General features: G+C 42.3%; 1 long non-coding RNA gene across 1 annotated transcript in view; it reads left to right on the forward strand.

The window, feature by feature from the left end:
* The window catches only part of LOC138581227 (uncharacterized), a 109,159-nt gene extending 94,863 nt beyond the window's left edge, over nucleotides 1–14,296 (forward strand). Inside the window, exon 2 of the long non-coding RNA XR_011304478.1 lies at nucleotides 13,937–14,296. This is a non-coding gene — a long non-coding RNA (uncharacterized lncRNA). The remainder of the gene's footprint in view (nucleotides 1–13,936) is intronic.
* Nucleotides 14,297–14,709: the final 413 nt, after the last annotated feature.

The following is a 14,709-nucleotide window of genomic DNA, read 5'->3' on the forward strand; positions in this document are numbered from 1 at the left end:
CTGTGATTGAGCAAAGTTATTTTTCATTGAGTTTATAATTAAAATAAATATATATTCTTATACCACGGCCTGGTTCTTGGTTCACTGTCGGAACAGGGGGAGATTTAGGTTGCACTATATGAGTCTTCAGTAAGGCCAGCACTAAAAACCTAAGCGAGTATTGCAGGGCTCCTTGATTGGGGGTGCGTAGGAACTCCCAGGTTAAGGGTGGTCGCAATATAACTCAACACAACGCTGCTCTAGTTTCAGTGAGATTCATGTATTCATGTCTTCCCCACGTGGTGGCCTGAAAGCTTTCTCAGGAATTGGCCAGGCAAAATCATTCTCCGTATTTTTCTCCTTCAGAAAGTGCTCCACCATCGGGGCTGTGGGTTTTGTAGTGCGACTTGTGTTCAATGATGCGGTTTTTTACAGGTCTATTCGTCATTCCGACATATCTCAATTGGCAGGGGCATGTGATCAGGTAAATTATATCTGATGTTTTACAGTTGGTAAAAGATGTTTGTACCCATGGCACGCGCCAACCCAGATCCACAGTTAAACTGCATTTTGTTTGAGCGCACATTGAACAGATTCCGCGTGAGCTGTGCCCACTTGGTATTGGTGCAGCCCAAATGGTATGTTGATTGGTATACAGTGTTTATAACGAAATAAAAATAATGGCAAGCTTTTTCAGTGAAACCTAAAGAACGAAACAAAAAGTCGAATGCTTTAGTAAAAGTATATATGGGGGTGGGGTAAGGGAATAAAAAGGGTGGGGGAAGCTGTGGAAATGGGGGACTTGAGGGGGAAAGAGACAAGAAATTGAAATGTTTTCGTTATTTTTATTTCACTGAAATGTTTATGTTTTTGAGTTGTCGTTATAAAGACACGGAATCTGTTGATTATCACCTACTTCTAGGCTATGGTAGGAGTGTATCAGGGAGTCTGTGAAGTTTGTACACCACTTTATGGCAAATCTTGGATATGAATTGACGTAGGGCCTACGTTTAATGTTGGCCACAGCTCTTCTTTATCTCCCTTTTGAACACATTAACAAGGGGTGAATAATTCAACACTGCTGTGATCTTGGTTGCCACATACTGGTCTCTTATCTTATCTCAGAGTGAACTCTCAGGGTTTATTGTGCGCTAATTTGTTTGCGTGCCCCAATAGTTTCCTGGAGTAGCCTCTTGCATGCAAACATGCAGATAACTTGTTCGCCTGTGTTTCAAACTTGGGCTTCTGAGCAGTTCCTCCTCTATCGTAGAAACTGGCTAAAGGGTCGATTGTCTCTCAGTATCTTTGGATGGTAGCTATTGTAACTCAGCAAAGAGCTCCTGTCTGTCAGTTTATGGAACACTGACGTGCGCAGACCACCTATCTTGGCTGAAATGTTGAGGTCCAGGAAGTTGATTTCCTCTTTATTTAGTGTACTCATAAAACATAGGTACCTGTTACATGCATTACGCCATGTCATAAAGCCTAGGAGATCTTCGGTGTTGCATTCAAATATCAACAACATATCATCGATATACCTTGCCCAAAATTTGATATGCCTTCCATGGGGCTTATCTTCAGAGTAAATCACTGCATTTTCAAAATCAGCCACATACAATTTGATCTTTGTATAGAGGGATTCTATATCCAGCATGACTAAGAACTGGGTGCCCAGAACGAAGGGCAAGTCTTTGACCACGTTGAGCACTGTGGTCGTATCTTTCACATACAAGTGCATTTTTGGTATCTCTGGCTTGAGGAAGAAATCAACAAACAGTGACAGTGGTTCCAAAATTGATCCCATACCTTCCACAATAGGCCGGCCTGGGGGAGGGGAAACCCCTTAATGAACCTTAGGTAGGGCGTAAAAGGCCAGTGTTCTCGGATGTTGTGGTGACAGAAAATCAGCTTCTGTTTGGCTGATTTATTCCTCACTCAGTGCTTCTTTGATAATAGGAACAATCAGGTTTTTCAGAGAATTAACAGGATCACATGCTAATCTGTGGTAGCTATTGGTATCATTCAGTAATGTGCGTACCATCAGATTGTAATCACTTGTGTTCATCAGGACTATCGCCCCTCCTTTATCTAGTGGTTTAATAGTTATTGCAGGATTGTGCTCTAGGATTCTAGGGGTGCTTGATAGTTCTTTGTGAAATTATTATAGTATTTCCTTTCACAAGCTTCCAGTTCCTCCAATTTCTTGAGATAAGCCTTATCAAATGTCACAGATTCAGCACAAATGTACGAAGGAGGGGGGTAAAACTTTGAAGCATTGTGAAGGCCTGTTGTATCCTTATTCTCTTCATCATAGTTCAGATCGCTGAAATATTGTTTTAAATGGACCTTCCAGATCAATTGCGTTAGCTCTATTCTCGTGATGAATGGATCAAATTGTGTCGTTGGTACAAAGGACAGTCCCTTCTGTAGGGCCTTTATCTAATTCAGCTTGAGGTTTTAGTTTGAGGGGTTCATCACTAGACGTTCTGAGGAGCATATCTGCCTCTGCCGTGGGTAATTCTCTGTGAGTTCTCTTGCCACCTGTCTCGTCCTCGACCGCGCTGTCAAACAAAAGTGTGTTGGTAGTGTTGCTCGCGGGACCACCCAGTCTATCTTGAAATTGTACCACTCTATCTCTAGTCTGCTGAGTGTCAGCTACCAATGATGGGCCTGCTCTATTGGCCTCATCTGAGCTGCGACTCGAAAAACTCCAGTTACTAGAATTTCTTTCTTTCAGTACCTATTGTATTGCCAATTTGGCCGGTGCTTCCCAAAGTGTTTCTCTGTTGTTCTGCTCTTTGTGGTATTTATCCGTGACATATGGATATATTTGTTCGTGGGTAAATGCTACTATATCCTTTTTCAGTTTCAAAACCTTCTTGTTTAAATTGACCTCTCTAAATTCCGAATTGTAACATCTAGTTCTTTCAATTTCTTTTTGTAGTTATCTAAGATGGATTTGGACAATAGGAGTGTTTGCTTTTGTTCTATCCCTCTCATTGTTTTTTCCAAAACTGGATGTGCAGCATTAATAATCAGGATTAGCCAGTCATAAGTACACTTATTAGCTATGAAGCTCCAGTATGTACGGAACTGGACTTGGTCCAGAAATGTCCTAGACATCCACCACAGGATCTAGGGCCCCATTACAATCTTGGTGGTGCAGTGAAAAAAGTGGTGGCAATTCCTTTTTTTGGTGGAAACAGAATTACTGCACTTTTACTGCACTACTGAGTTCTGAGTATGAACTTGAAGTTGAGATTTTATTGCCAGGAAATGCTGGAGGGAAATCCTCCACTTTGAGACATATTTACTGCAGAGTATTACCGCTCATGGTAAATCCACCCAAAAATCCCCATGGAGTCCGATAGATGCCACAAATAGGGATTTACGTTGCTCTCCGACCATTCGCCATCCTGTGGCAATGCCAAGGCCTGAGTGGCTGTGAGCGTAAATGATTTTAGCAGTGGATTGTCAGATTTGCAAACTCATAATGAAGCCCATATTCCTGAATCTCTCTATTACCCTCGTGAAACTGTTAATATGTTATGAACTTTCCAGACTCCATTCTTTCTACAGTCACTTTATGGCACAGTCATAGTTCACACATATCCTTTCTTGTGCCAATGTCGGTGCCCCCGGCTGCAGATCTGGGCACCTCAGGCCTCCGCTTCCTTGAATATCTGCATAGATGTTCTATATGTCTATATCCACATTGACATTAGCGCCCACCGTCTGTCAGCGCATATGCAATATCTTCCCTTTTTTTGGTGCCATGCACTGAACTTGATGTAACATTATGCGAGACTGGCAATGGCATGCTATATTGGTGCCTCAGTGGAATGTTTGCGACGTTATTCTGTGACTTATATTTAACTCTCAATCTTGCAGCCTAGCCGCAACCACATGTGTTACCATTAGATTCCAGCAAATGCCTCAAGCAAGTCAAACCTGGACATACAGCACCTTCCCACACACACGCTCTAGGCCCTTTACCTTCAGAATCAGGTCGACCTTCAAATTACAACATGCCAGAGTCAACTCATGCCCACAGCACACAAGCCAGCTTGTTGTCTCAAAGTGATAACGGGCATCAAGCCGTCTGGCTACCAGGGGATTTGACGGTGCAACCAGGGTCGGACTGGGACACAAAACTAGCTCAGGCACCAAAGCAAAAGTGGCCCACAGTCCCACACAGCAATTCATTTCTTTAGTGACAGGCTATTTTAAGGGACGATGATTGATAAAATGTGTGGCAAATTGTGCATCTAAAAGAATAGTTGTTCAGTAACACTAGTCAAAATTGCTAGCTCATCAAACTGGCACACTCTGGCCAAAAAACGTGACCCACTTTGACCCAAAAAAACGGGCCCACACTAGCATGTAGGGCCGGCAATTCGGGCACTGCTCTATTGCCCATAGGGCCGAGCCTGAGTGCAGCACACACATCACACTTTTCTAAGCATGTAGACAATTACTTGCATTGGAGCACCTGTTCACCCAACTTCCTCACATCATCAGGGCTTTAAATGCTATTCGGAAAATGGACGTTTACAAGTGGATATAGCGCACACGGCAAGCTGAATTATCTCTAGGCGCTTGTAAGCTGTGCACACCAGATGCTGAGCAATAAGGCCTTGTAAAGGTAACATTATTTGGTCGGATACATTTCGAAAGGGAGGTCCTAGTCACGTCATCCACATCGCTCTTTTCCCAGACCTTACACCACATCATCTGATAAAGGCTAAGCCTATTGGTTTGTTGCACCTGGGAGTGCAATACATTTGGAGAGGTAGCTCAATTGGTTGGGCACTTGCTGCACACACTTGCTTAATTAATAATATTGAATTGATTTTTAGCACATTTTATTTTTGTGTCATCTGACAACTCAGTGGAGCGCATTTTCGAGTTCTGTGGTATTCCGCGGCATGGACCTATTATGTTTGCAATTTGGAGTGCGCAGGTCCCCGCCTCCAAATATTCTTCCTCTGCACAGAAGAGTGCAAAAGGGAGGGCAAAAAGGTGACGTATATGCTTGTACACCGCCTTTGTGCAAAGTGAGTAAACCCTGCCTGCCGCGTACGCATGGGCGTAATTTTAGGGGGACGGGGGTGTTTGTCCCCCCTCAACTTTCATGGCACACCATTTTGTCCCCATTAATTTGGCTGGGCCACCTTTTCTTCAGATGTCATATCCCCCCCAACATTTTCAGCAAAGTTACTCCACTGCGCATATGCGCGCATACCGGGCAGCGTTTACAATCGATTGCTATGGAGACCGCCTGCTTTTTGCCAGTGCAAAAACCTAGCAGATGCCATTGGAATCCCCAGCATTTACACCGCCATGAAAATCCATGGCGGTGCAATGCTGGAGTTTTTAATGCCGTAGAGGAGGGAGCGGCGGAAACGTAAACTCTGTTGCGCCCCTCCATTCTTCCATACAAATCAATGAAAATGGGGCCTACCGGAAACGATATGCGTAGAAGCCTTATGCAAAGGTTTTTCACATTTTCGCTCCCGAATGCCAAGCTTAAAATGAGCTCCAATATGTGATCAGTGCTACACAAACGGTTAAATACATGAAATGCCAGCGCTTCTAAAACACCTGAATTCCGCTGTCAGGTCGTGTACTTGCTCACTGTGAGCTAGTGCTGTCGTGTCAGGCAGCATGACTCATGCCTCAGAAAACAGCGGCGCGCGCATGGAATATTCCAGGCCCAGCACCAAAAGCCTGCAGGGAGCAAAGGTTTGGAAAAGTGATTTCAGGGGCACCATGGGAAAGAGAGAAGTTTAACCATTTCATAGCATGTGTTCAGGACGGAATGCCTTTTCTTTGCGCTCAATAATTACATCTCGCATGATGCAACTTTTGAGATAAATGTTGCATTGTTTGGAAGATTATGTCCACCGCTGTTTGTAGAGCACAAAGTGCGCCATTGCCATAGCTTGTGTGCAGTGCTCCCCACAACATGCCTGACTGATATCAGTCCCAAGTGAAGGAGCCACATATACTGCAGATACGAGATTGCAGAGTTGTGGGGTTGCCCACTTAACCCGGCCCTCACCCCACAGCCTATATTACTTCGCCGTCAGTATGCTTCTCTTCCCCTCTAAGCGCCCCTTGCGCCATTCTGAATTTGAAGTTACAAAACTGTCTCAACACCTGGTGAGGGGGACTGGCTGGTGAGGGCCCGGCTTCGTTTTTGGCCTGTGGTTGCACGTGCTGTGCAGATGAGCTTGAGCCCCTTGGGAGACACTGCATAGATTTGTGAAAGAAACAACCAGTGATTCTGTGCCCTACCACTATCGCTTGACGAACGGCGTACAATGCCCCTGCCTTGCCCGATGGCAAAAGTCCCAGCGGGGCCCATTGAGCACCGCGCCTGAACTAGCTAGAGTGAGGTTTGAGACAGCACTCAGGCTGGCAAGCAAACTAACAAGGAAGGTGAAGTGAGGGCCTGGGTGTTCCATATCTCAGACATTCCTATGAGATACATGTTTGGGCCTTCCTTAATAGCTCAGGGGCAATGTGCTTGCAACACAGGTTCCATCCCCGGGTCAGTGGTTTGCGTTATAAATGATGTTTATATTGACTTTTTTGACAGTCACTATTTCGAAATACCAATATGTCAAACCAATGTGTGCAGAATGTTTTTTTTTTTTCAAATGCCTTTTTTTGAAATGTTTTTTTTTTGGAGGGGATCCCCAACCCCCAGTTTAAAAAAAAAAATCAGTTTTTTTGCTAACTAAACAAAACTAAACCCTATAAAATAAAAAAAACAATAAATTCGAGAAAAAAAACATTCAGCACTTTTGTTTCAATATTTTGGTATGTCGAAAAAATGTTTTCGACTTATTGAATGGATACCAAATGATACATTAGTATCTTCTTATTGTAATGAGTGGAGGCGCTAGACTGACCCCCTCCTTTCATTTGCCAGTTCCCACACGATTGCTGTACACAGCAGACAATGTATCAAAGAGAAAGATATGTTGACATAGGCAAAATAAGAAAGTGAAATGGCAGCTGTATGCAGGGACCAGTGGCAGGACCTTGGCTAGGAGACCATGCTGCTTTGCCATGTTGGACTTTTGCATGCTTTGCTTTGACTGCTAATGCTTTGTTATGCCTTGCCATGCCTTTATCTTGACTTGTGAGGTCATGTTATGCCTTGCTATATATGGGGCAGTGATGCCCTGCAAAAAGTAGCAGAGCATTGTATTTCTTTGTGGACTGTTTGTGGGATGTGGGGGATGGAGTTGCGCTAAACACCATTGAGCTAAGAGACAACAATTAAAGTACAGTATTTTAATGGTTTGGAATGAAGAACAGCCGTCACGTGTTTCGACACTTGCGTCGTCTTCAAGGGTGGATAGTTAAACCACATTCAAGTATCATGTACGATAGACGATAACATAATACATCAGCATATATAGCAATGTAAGGTACAAAATTAAATAACAGATATGTGAGACAATCACAAAAAAGGACATATTATTAGAGAAGAAAAGGAAAAAAAATGATTGAATAATCCAACATGAAAAAATGAAAAAATGAATAAATAAATGACGGACATACCATATCCGGTAAGAAGGGTAGGACAGCAGTAATGGATCAATATAGGCACATTGCAGAAAGAACAAGGATATGGAGAATGTACATGAGCATAATTGTAATCAAGACTGTGTCATCTTCAAGTGTAGTTGATGCCACACACACCCTCGCAAGGCCCCCATGCAAATCACGCACCAGCACAGTGCCATAAATGCAAAGTAGTAGTGTCAAGCCAGAAAAATAGTCCGATCGGTAGTGGTGCCGATAATCATCAAAGGAAAAAATAAATATATAGATGGCACCCTTGACAGAAATTGCAGGATCAATACAAAAGGTACTAAAGAAAAATGGCTAGATCCAGGCACAGCGTCCATTGAAGAGTCTCCAAATCCAGTGAAGTGACCAATACAAAGCAACCCAAAACCAGAGTGTCAAATGTACCATATGGGTCAGACCAATAAAAATACGCTTACCATAAGGATTTAGAAATGGCCAATGAATATGGGCAACCTATTGGAACATGACCAAGAGTAAATTAGTAATGAAAGCCAGGACATACCTGGAATCAACTGAAAAAAAGAGAACGATAACTATTGAAACTTACCACACTGAAGATTGGTGGGTAAGTACCCGTTGAAGAATGTATATCTTGATTCAATATGAAAAGCCAATTGGCTGGGACGAATATATTGCCTGCAAAAAGTAGCATAATGAATTAGAGATGGGAACATAGAACCATCAGTTGACGGCCACGAGCAAAAGGGAAAATAATATAAACTCACTCGGTAAATCGAGTATGGAGCAAATGAAATGAGACAGATCCAGCGAATGCTTACCTGGATTGCTCTAAAATACTGATAGCCGCCGTGTACCTCACGGAAGTGACAACGGCGGCGGCGTGAGCGAATTACGTCACGTGAGTGATGTACATTGTCAACACTGCGGCAGAAGTGAAATTCAATTGGGTCGCAAAGATGACGTATACTGTCAACAAAGGACCTGACATTACGCCGAGGTACTGTGTGCGTGATCGCGATCGCCGCGTTCGTATAACTAAGTGACTCATATTTAGATACTAATCACTAATCAAACAAATATTCAATAACTCATACAAAGTTAAGGTCTTTGAACGCATCGTGGTTGAATGGAAATCAATGTCAAGAAATATACAGAACACAACAGAAAATTCAACAAAATCGCAGAGATGACGAGTTATGTCAACAGCAAATCAATGTCAAGAAATATACAGAACACAACAGAAAATTCAACAAAATCGCAGTGATGACGAGTTATGTCAACAAGGGACCGAGCTACTACAAACATGTTCGCGGTAACTACGTAATTATCATGAATGACTAGAAATCGGATACAATTCATTATTAGCACAGATAATCAGTTACTGACAGACAGGAGAAGCAATCCAATGTCGACAAAGTTATGTTGGATAATCAAACCATGTGAGTTAGCACTAATTGCAGAGGAGTGCTGGCGAGTGAAAAAGCACGGGGGAATTGCAACTGTGATATCTGGCCGCATCAACATAATTACTGCCAGTAGCTAAAGATTGATTGATAAGCAAATTGATACACTTAAACAACAGTACATTCAAATTGACATTCCAATACAGGCCGGATTCATAGAAAAACATGCATCTCGTTGTCAGAATTTAGTCCACGAGTGGTACATCGCAGTAGACAGATGAGTTTGGCTTCCATCTGCCGCAATTTCAATTGAAGATTCCTGCCCCTTTTCCCCTTATGCGCTCTCATTAATCCAATGAAGCGCAAATCAGAGGTTAAATCCAATTGATGTTCAGCCTGCAAGTGAACTGCTAGAGGGGATTTAGGTTCACACATCCGGAGACTGGTCAAGTGTTCTCTAATACAGATTCTGAGTTGACATATAGTATTTCCCACGTAAAGTTTACCACAAACACATATGATGGCATACACCACGTGGGTTGTTTTACAGTTGATGAAATCCCGTATAACCACTTTAGATCCAAATTTATCTGTAAAAGTTTGACATTTGGGATGGGCCCAAGGACACTGATTGCAGTTTCCACACTTGTGAAAACCAGCCGGTTGTCGTAGCCAAAAGGGGTTGGCCACTTTATTCTCAAAAAATGACGGACTAACCTGTGATTTGATAGTAGGTGATCTCAAAAAAGTAAATTTGGGTTTAGGTGTCAAAAAAGGCTCAAGGTCCTTGTCGAGTCTCAGGATGTGACAATGTTTAGCAACCATTTTGTACAGCATGGAGGAGTCTGTCGTAAATGGGGTAACCAGAGAAATGTATTGTAGGGAATCTTTAGATTTTGGCACCTTGTTCAGGAGGTCAAGCTGAGTGACATTAGTGAATTTAGCGTATGCTTCATCGATGACTAAGCTTTTGTAGCCTCTGTTCAAAAAGCGCTGGTTGATGATATTACATTCCATGTCATAATCTATAGGACGCGTGCAGTTATGCCTTGCCCTATGAAATTCTCCTGTTGGAATATTGTTAATAGTCGTACTCTGGTGATTGCTTTGTGCTGCTAACATAGAATTAACCTCAGTAGGCTTCCTGTAAGTACTGGTCAGAAGCTGTTGACCTTCTACAAAGATATGTAAATCCAAAAAGTCAATTTGTTTGGAATCACATGTACTAGTTAAGCTGATCCCAAATGAGTTAGTGTTTGCAAAAGTGAGAAAGTCATTAAAAGCATCTTCAGTGCCTTTCCAAATCAGAAAGATGTCATCTATGAAGCGTCGCCAAGTAATGATATTGGCAGCAAACTGGGTTTGGTTCAAGATATGGGTTTCTTCATAGTATGCCATAAAGAGATTGGCCAGTGAGGGAGCAAATTTGGCCCCAATGGCCACCCCTTTCAATTGGAGATAACATTGATCATTGAAGATGAAAACATTGTTGGCTAGAACAAATTGTAGAAATTGCTTTAGCATAAGGACATGTTCAAGAAATTATGCCAAGCTATTTCTAAAGACATAGTCAAGTGTGAGCAAAGCTAAATCATGATTAATATTAGTATACAAGGCGACAACGTCAATGGTGACTAACAAATAGTATGATTGCCATGTGATGGCAAGAATGTCTTGGAGAATATGAGTACTGTCTCTGATGTAAGAATTCATTTGGACTACAAACGGTTTGAGTGCCTCATCCAAATATTTTGATAGGCCTTCTGTAGCACAGTTGATTCTGCTCATTATCGGCCTGACTTCAGGCAAGACCTCAAAAGATTTATGGATCTTGGGCAAGAAGTACATTGTAGGTAAGGATCAATAAAAATCCTTTTCCTCATCAGTCAGATAACCTTTGGTGTACCAGCAATCAATTAACTCAGATCCGATACAACCCGTTTGCTAGGATTGAATTTAAGTATCAGGTAACACCCGGGGGTATTGAGGTGTTTAAGGCCCATAGTAATATAGTCACAAGTATTAAGAATGACAATATTGCCCCCCTTATCTGCCTCTTTAATCACAATGTTGGTGTCATTGGCTAATTCTCTTAGAGCAGTTTTTGGATTGTTAGTAAGATTGAATTTCCAATAGGGTTTAGAGCGCCTGTCTAGATATTGATGAATGTCTCGAGTTATTGCTTGATTGAAAGTCTCAATGACGTTGTCACCAGTAAATTGTGGAGTGAATTTAGATTTCGATTTTAGTTCCCTAAGATCCAAATGAAGTGGATTGATTTCAAAATCATGAAAGACATTTGAAGGGTCACTGTTGGCCTCTTGATCCAAGGAAACCAAGGTTTCAATGGCTCTCAGATCTCCAATACTGAGAGTGCTCGGGGGATCCAATTTGGGCTTGGGAGTATACATAGTCACATGTGTAGCAAAGAACTTTTTTAACTTGAGTTTTCTCAGAAATTTGTACAGATCTCCCTGGAAGTTAACAAAGTTGGTACAAACACTGGGTGAAAATGATAAACCTTTATTAAGGGCAGTCATTTCATGAGCAGATAGAGTACGTTTGGAGAGGTTAATTACTAGATCAGCATCAGTTATTGTCCCAAACATTTTTTGGAGGCAGTTAAGATACTCGGACGGGCCTGGTCTTCGTCCGAACTGCCGCTTCCGCTGCCGCTTGCCCCCCCCTACCTCTGGTATGTTTGGTAGAGTTGGAGTAAATACTGTGGGAGTTTTGGTGAAGCGAACTTGTTTGGTATTGGCAAATCTGACGTTTCCCTTCTTGTAACGTCTGATTTCTCCTAAAAAATGTTTTCCTTTTTGGTTGGTTGTTTCAGTAATTGGTGTTTCATTTGTCTGTGATTCACTGGGTTCTGTTTCAGAATCAGGATCTGAACTAGCGGGAGTGGTATTAGCTGAAATATTAGCAGAAGTAGGCTTAGAACCAATGTTGATGTTATCATATTTGGATTGAAATGTGTAAACTCTATCCTGACGATAATCTTTATCATCCCGAAAAAACGTTCTGCATTTTCACATTTTAATCTCATCTTGATACTCTACTAGAATTTCGTGCATCTTTTCAAAATTTGTTTGTTTAGTTTCTTCAGCATTGGGCATTTTAGAGATTTCTTCTTTGAGTTCCAGGATTTGAGCAAGTACTCTTTTATGCTCTCTAGTAGCATGAACAATGAGTAACTCTAACATGTTTTTGGAGCTCTGATTGAGGTTATCAACACACTGTTCCACTAGGTCAGCATCCTCCTCATTGTCAAAATTGGGAAAAGTTAGATTATGTAAACCTCTGGGAATAAGATTATTCTCAAGGTAATTAATTGGTTAGGGAGGCTTGCTCCCAGTATTTATTAATTTCTTTTTTCGATAATCTCTCAAGTTTAATACATTTCTGTTTCAAAGTCTCAGGTATAGAGAAATTACTTTTGAATGCATTCGCCGTGCTGCCCCTTGGGGCAAATAAAGCCGCTCTATCTTGATCTCTATTAGACATATAATCAGCCATTGTAAATAAGTGATGGTCAGCTGGCACAGGTGAAGGCGACAAGGAAACAGGGTACAAAGATTGTTGACTCGCAACACTGTACCTGTGCGCTATTTATCACTATTGGAGTCTAAAGAAGAAAGAAATCTAAGGGATGGTGTGAGCAGCAGTCCAATCCCGGTCAACCTGGACTGGTTTGGTTATTATCCAGAAGACAAAACCCAGAAGCCAGACACGAATATCATTCTTTGCAGGGGTGTTGCTAGGTCTGGAAAAGATCAGGGGCTAAGCTAATGTCTGGACTGGAGGGACTCAGGGCTAGCTATAGCCATTCGGTTGTAGTCCCTGAGCTTCTATCTGGGGCTACAACCAAAAGACATGGGGCTATATCCCCCTCAACCCCCCCTATCAACACCTCTGATTCTTTGCCTTTCCTCTCCAGCCATGCACACATGCCAAGATCGGGGGTAAGGTGTAAAGTCTGGGAGGGTCATAACATTAGATCTTCAGCCCAACACATTCACTCCTGAGACTGCAATCTCCTGAGCCGCTGCCATTCCGGTGGGCTTCTTTGTCCAGGAACAATGTGAAGCCCTGCATCCTTCTCTGTCAGAGATACAACTCCTTAGGGATGTTAATGCGTATCTTTCTTGGCCAACTACTATAGGCCCCAAAGAATGGAGGTTTACCCTCTGGGGTGGCAGGACACAAAGTACCACACGGGGCATACACTAGATGTTCCACCTGAAGTGGAACTGCCCCCAGTGAGGCCCATTACAAAGCTCAAAGTAGCACAGAGCATTGATGATACCCGGCGGCATGGTCCTGGCATATGACAACGGATGTCATCCTAGAAGACGTTACTTCCGTTATAAAAAGCGACGCCGCTCGGAGCTGATGGTGTTTGTTACGGGAAGTCAGACGTCATTTTCTAGATGGGAAGATGCATGGGTGTGAGACACTAGGACACCCACAATGGCGGGAATGGGTTCTCCTGGGGGAACGAACTAGCCTTGTGATGGCAGTGATGAAAATGGTGGAATTTATGCTAGCTATCAATGTGGAAATGAGGAGGGAATAAATAAGAAATGGTGGAAAACAAATGGAAAACAAATGGAGGTTTTGCCAACTTTTCTTTTGGCATTCCAAATCCCTCTCTCTTTTTTCTTTTCCTCCTCAGCTCCCCGCTCCTCTTCTAATTGTACTCTTTGGTTAAATTAAAATGAATTTTTTTAAAGAAGTAGTAAGTGACTACATTAGTGGATTTTATTTTAAACTAATTTATTAAATAGGTGGAAGATAATGTGATGATTTGACAACATAGGATTGGTATGTTAAAGGTTTAATTGTGTATGTTGTTTTTAAACCGATAAAACATTTATATTGAAAAAAAGAAAAGAAAATGGCGTTTGCAACAATAATCAGTGGGGGAGCTTTTGATTCCTACTGGGCCATCTAAATTCCTATTTTTATTTCTGTTTCAGGAGTTCCAGTTCCCTGGGATTAGAAATTCCAGGTTCCTTATTTCTTATATCCTCGGGCTGCACTCCTCTCAGAACTACTAATCCATAACGGATGTGGATGTATGTCTATTGCTCGGAAACAACATGGTCGAATTTTCTCTGCTCATTTATTTGCTAATATTTGGAACCACAGAATGCAGGACTGAGAACCCCCGCAGCCCACACCCTACCCCGGAACACCCCCGCAGCCCACACCCTACCCCGGAACACCCCCACCAAAAATGCCTGACCCCAGACCAACATCTACATTTTGATGGTAAAATCTGAGCCAAAATAAATTCGAGTGGTTTTGGTCGAGCGATAGACCCACTTCCTCCATTCCAGAGTTGTTTGCCTCTTTGATTCAATTGCTGCTATGCACCAGTGCTCCAAGTGATTAGCAGAGTATCATCTTGTGTGTTGCAGCTGGATACTGCACCCCTCCCATTTGTTGAAGTGTGAAGGTTCGCCCGTAGCTTATGTTGGGAGCCTGTGGTGAACACGTTCCTTTTCTGCCCCTGAGCCTGGATCATTCCCTGTTGCTCTGCAAAGCTGGTCCTTAAATGCTGGGAGGAGGAAACGGTACCCAGTCAATTTATCAAAAACATAACATAGTGGTAAATTTCACTGAGGATCATAATACCAAAAAACACAGAAAACATGAAATAAATAAATATATAAAGGGTAGTAGGGTAAAGGGGTTAAAAATGGTGGGGAATGGGTTGGGGTGGCGTTATAAGGGTAACAAAAAGGGC

This window comes from Ambystoma mexicanum, chromosome 3p (assembly GCF_040938575.1).
Source record: "Ambystoma mexicanum isolate Mex_15411 chromosome 3p, UKY_AmexF1_1, whole genome shotgun sequence".
Lineage (NCBI taxonomy): Eukaryota > Metazoa > Chordata > Amphibia > Caudata > Ambystomatidae > Ambystoma > Ambystoma mexicanum.